Raw genomic sequence first — 5,284 nt, forward strand, 5'->3', positions numbered from 1 at the left:
GAAGCTCACCGAGTTTGAGAATTTATTTCTCAAAGTCCAGAGGTGCTCAACATACATTGATACGGCAAATGGTGAATATGGTGCCTACTGTAAAGCTGTCAGCAAGCTCACTGATACTGATACAGGATACAGTCACATAGTTGTTTAATATACTGTAACTTCATTTTCTTTTTGCTTGACAGCTGTAAACTAAACCCAATTGAAGTGATTAAAATGAGCCTAAAACTGTTGATGGGTGTTATTGCAAGAAAGTATGCCTGTATTTCCTGCCAGTGTGCTCCTTTCACACAATAAAGTAGGATGGGTTGGAGTGTGTGGGTGAACAGTTCATGCAAGATCAACATATTGCCTTCCTCAAGTGAAAACATCTCCTTGTGCAATACTGAGAGCACCAAACAATGATGGAACGAGCAACCAGCTGGATGAGAAAGCCAAACATGCTAATTCTCACAGCATTTCCCCTTCCATGCCAGGGAGCGTTTTCAGTGGAGTTGGGTCTGTATACACCAGCTGAGCTCTTAGCTACCAACTTTAGCTTTGCAGTCATACATTGAGCATTCCCATGCATCACATTTGCAGCTTCCCCCCAAACCCTTCCCTCTCTGCCCCTTTTCGGTAAAGGATTTGGAAGAGAAGAGCTGACTCCGGCTATCCTCAGTGCAGCACATAATTTTAAATTAATCATTCCCCATGAGCTTCACAGGCCAGATGCCTGGCATAGAGGAATCAGTCCTTTTCTAAGAAATCATCTCTAAATAAGCATATCTGCTTTTAAATACATTTTCACTGCGTTTCTAAGAACACGTCAAGCCCAGGTGCAACAGAAAGGCAGGGAGATTCCTTCTGCCCTTTCCCTTGTTTTTTCCAATACTAGTGAGGGCTGCTGTGTCCTCATGACATGGAGAGAAGTAAGAGGAGTCTTGGAAGGATAGCAAAGATAGAAAGAAACTCCTCCTGAAAAGCTCAAGAGCTCTTTATTAGAAGGAGCATTCTTGAACGAGGTTACCGACACACCTTCTAGTCCCCCTGCTGAGCCACGATTTCTTCCTACTACTGAAAGTAGGCATGGGTAAGAGAAGTCAGCTTTAGTTATCAAGGAGTCACATGATTTCACCTACAGTAGGGAAAAAAAATAAAAGGTAAGACCAAGAAATGGAATAAATTGTCATGATTGACTCATCCTTCACAGATCTCTGCTTTTTTTTTTTTTTTTTTTAACCTGTCAGTCCTCTCACTGTCATTTCACACTTGGTTTCAACCAAGCTGCAAAGGTGGAGATGGCAATTCTGCTGCTGTATTGATCCTGACACTACAAGTCCTTGTATTGCTCAAAGAAAAATGTCATCCTCCCAGGGACTGCTGTCTGAAGAGATGCGGGCAGTGACTTTTGTATCTTCTTCTGCTAAAAGAAACTTGGTTTATGGCACAGGGTCACTGCGGTGGGAATTGCAGAGAGGCTGGAGTGCTGTACAACACTACCCTCTTGTGATTTCTTTTGTTACAACACTTCCTAAACGGCAGTTTTTCCAGACAGACCATTTTACATGGAAGCTTCCCTCTCTGAGCACGAATTCTACCATTAAACAGCCAGTTTCCTCAGTAGGAACTGAACAACACTATTTGATACATACAAATACATTTTGGTTTTACCGATTTCCTCTTTTCCTGTGCCTATAACCTTGTATCATTTTTATATGATGCTATATATGCTGCTTCAGGAACTTGGACAGACCTGGTATTTCCACCTCTGCCAGCACGTGTTGCATTTCCTCTCTAAATGCAGAGTTCAGCACAGAAACTTCAGACTTGCATGTACATCTTTGCCATCATCTTATATTTGTATATGCAGAGGACCAATGCCGAGCTGCTTTAGTTGAATGACAGCATCTTTGCCCACACAGTCCGTGGCTGCGCTCTGACGAGATCATAGTTCAGCCAGAGCAGCCGGTGCAGCTCTTGCCCCAGTACAGGTGCACGAGTGCAGCGCCCAAAGTACTAAAGCTGCAGATATTCAGCAGTAGTCCCACTTCAGCTGGTTTCACAAATCTGCACACCTTGGGCACTTGTTCATACCCTTTCTTTATCCTTACAGCATCACTAAGACACCAAGGAAATTAGCACAGGCATCCCTGCTCTCCATCACGAGGGGCAGGCGTGCTCTTACACCCGGCTGTCAAGGAACAGCAAAGCTGAACGCTGCTGCAGAAGGAAAGGGGAGTTGGGGACCGAGTGTGACAGCAAGGTGCGCTGGGTGAGGACAGCAGGGTGGCCTCACCGACAAAGAAACAGCCCAACAGTACCTGAGCAGAGCAGAGACACTTTGGTGACAGTGCTCAGGTTCAGCTGAGAGTCTCAGTGGCCAGACAAGTCCATGTCGATGGGGTAAGTGCAAGGTGAAGCAGGCATGGTCGTGCTGGTCAGCCACGGACTGCACTGTCTCAAAGCTGTCCCTGAGCCCAAATGGGCAAATCCCCAAGAAGGGGGATGCCCTCAGGGCCGTAACACTGACAAGGCCCATGAAAAACTTTCACTTGCCGACCTGAAAAATCACATTCCAAAATACCTCATTTATTTTTGCCTTGGGAAAGTGGAAAGGAAAAAGAGACATAATTTTATTGTTGATTTGCTGCTGAACTCAGAGTTCAAGTAACATGGTCACTGTTACATGCTGGGTAACTTTTTTAAAGAATCAGTGTTGATAAGTAAAGAACAATGGAAAAGATTTTAGTTGGAAGGAATTCTACTTCCATGTCAAACGCTTATGTCAAACTACTTCCTCTTCTTTGAGAAAAAATAAAGAATGCTTCTTTGTTAGGCATTGACCTGCTCCTACTGTTTATTGCCCAGATTAAGTACAAGTCAATATTCTGTCTCCAACATCCTTATTTCTGGTGCAGCTGGGATGTGACCTTTATTATGACAGGGAACATGGCATGTTTAGATGTCCATTTTCCACCAAGGTTTTCTTGAGTTCAGATCTAATGTAGAGCAACTGTGAAGCTAAATCAATGCGTAGGTACTTGCCTTAAATACTTAGGAGAAAAAGAGGAAGGCCTTCAACAGCTCCCTTTCTTTTCATAGATAATGACCATACAGGAAGAGTTTCCTAAGTGCATGGTGTTTTCTTAACAACTCAATTAGCCATAGAAACCCCCAAGGTCACACAGTTACTGAACAAAGAACTAGAAACAATGAGGCTTGTGTTCAAGTCCCATCTCTACTTCAGAAGGTGTGGTTCGCAACAGCATGAGGGTGCTCAGGGCTGCCGGAGGCTCAAAAAACAGTGAGAGGAAACCTAAAGAATAAAATGCACCTAAAGCCATTAAGAAAAAGGTGCCACTTCTGGTTCAGAAGACCCATTTAAAAAGCAGCTGATGTCATAATAAAGACAAGAAATAAGGCAACTAAGAGGCACAACAAGCACTCAGACCGAGAACATCTCAACAGTGGCCATAGGACACCTTCCATGTAACTCCAGAGAGCGACAGTGGGTGTACCCGTCTGAGTCGAACAGGTTATGCTGAGTTCCCTCTATCTAATGGGATGATGGCACCTCCAAAGCACAATTCACCTGACCTGCTTTAGAAATCCACTTTAGGATGAGCTGAATCCCACCACAGGAGTGCGTTTTCCTCTCCATCGACATTAAGGGGAATCAAAGGCATCAGCTCAGAGGTGTCTGTCCTACCCATGTCTACCTTTGGTCAGATGGATCCTAACTATGGACAATGAACTGTTAAGATCAACATCAGAACTAGGACCTTCTGAGTTTGGAAGTGGTTCAACAGGTATTGGAAGTGGAACACAAAATGTTACCAGTGTGTTAGAGAGCACATAAAAGAGGCTTTTATCAATGGTACTTGTGACCTCATTGCAGGTAACAGTGTTTTCTTCAGTTAGATCATCTTCACCCTCTCTAACAATGTCTGCTGGCACTGGATCATCTTCATAACACAGATATCACGCTAACATGTGGCTCAGATGCTCTCAATCACACTGCCACAACGTGGCAAATGAGAACAGAATTTGGGCCATCCCTACACTGACAAGACATTTGTTTGCTTTTTCTGTTTAAACTACCTGAGGACAATGAACTTCACAGCACTGCCAGCGTGCCAGAGCAGTTCTGATCAGGTCCACAAAGGTCCTTTGGTGCCTGAAAACACACACAGAAAAACCCATTAAACCCTCCAACAAAATTATGTATGTGAACACCTTTGTAGAGCACATAGCAGTATCTAAACAGAGCAACAGCAGGACACATAAAGCCAACATGATAAGATAATATGCATCAATCTTCTGAATGGAGTCTTGGAAAAGAATATATAAATCTAAAAGGATACAAAGACCCATTTCATTATCAAAAAATGAAGTATATCTGTCATTAATTACTTTGAATAAAAGCCTTATAATCAGTCACTTTCAAATAGGTATTTTGCTCTTTTCCTACTTTACTTCAGAACTCAGCAATTCATAAATGGAAGCCTGTAACCCCACAGTCTATTTTCTTCCTAATTAAAGAACCCTGTTAGGACATGCAGAGTAGCTGCTGGATTTTCCTTTTAAGTCCAGACCTGTCACTTCCTTGAAAAAAAACTGTAGCAAATGAAAATGAGCAAGTCTTACAACAGCCCTGCTAAACTTTCATGTGTGAAAAGGAAGAACCCACTATTTCCCTGCACTTTGAGGGGCCGTGCCGTGTATGTTAACAGAAGCCTCAGATTTAAACGTCTTGTTTATTGCTATGAGATCTAGCAGTGTGTTCTTATAACAGGGATTATTTAATGCTGAACAGCATCGGAGAAACAGGATTGCTTGAGACTACTTCTTTCAGCTTTGCCGAATTTCCACTGTTACCAGTTGCCCAACGCAGTCCAAGGCCTGCCTTTGCCTATCCACATGAGGAAGGACATCCCTCACGCTGCTTTGGGAAGGAAAGAGCAACAACTCCTTTCGCTCTTCCCTGATCTGCATCACAGTGTCACCAAAAGACCGCTGCCACCTGTCCCCAGGCTCAACACTGCTGGCAGCACCTGCGCCCAGTCAGCTTTGGGCCGATCAAACAAAGCAAAGCGCAAACACTAATGTGAGCATCTCCCGGGGTGTGAGTGAGAGCAGGGGAGGCAACGAAGGGAGACGCTTGAGGGCAATGGTACCGTCGCCAGAGGATCCACAGGCAAAGGGTCACCGGCCAGGACACCAACACGGGCCAAGTGGGCCCGAAGGCCGCAGCCTGACCCCGGTGCTGGCCTCACCCGAGCAGGCCGCGACCCCCACAGCAGCC

At 44.5% G+C, this 5,284-nt stretch overlaps 1 protein-coding gene across 1 annotated transcript in view; it reads left to right on the top strand.

The window, feature by feature from the left end:
- The window catches only part of NAA30 (N(alpha)-acetyltransferase 30, NatC catalytic subunit), a 48,507-nt gene that overhangs the window by 23,653 nt on the left and 19,570 nt on the right, over positions 1–5,284 (top strand). The gene's annotated exons all lie outside the window — the stretch shown is intronic.

Source organism: Charadrius vociferus, unplaced genomic scaffold (assembly GCF_000708025.1).
Source record: "Charadrius vociferus isolate BGI_N301 unplaced genomic scaffold, ASM70802v2 scaffold49, whole genome shotgun sequence".
Classification (NCBI taxonomy): Eukaryota; Metazoa; Chordata; class Aves; order Charadriiformes; family Charadriidae; genus Charadrius; species Charadrius vociferus.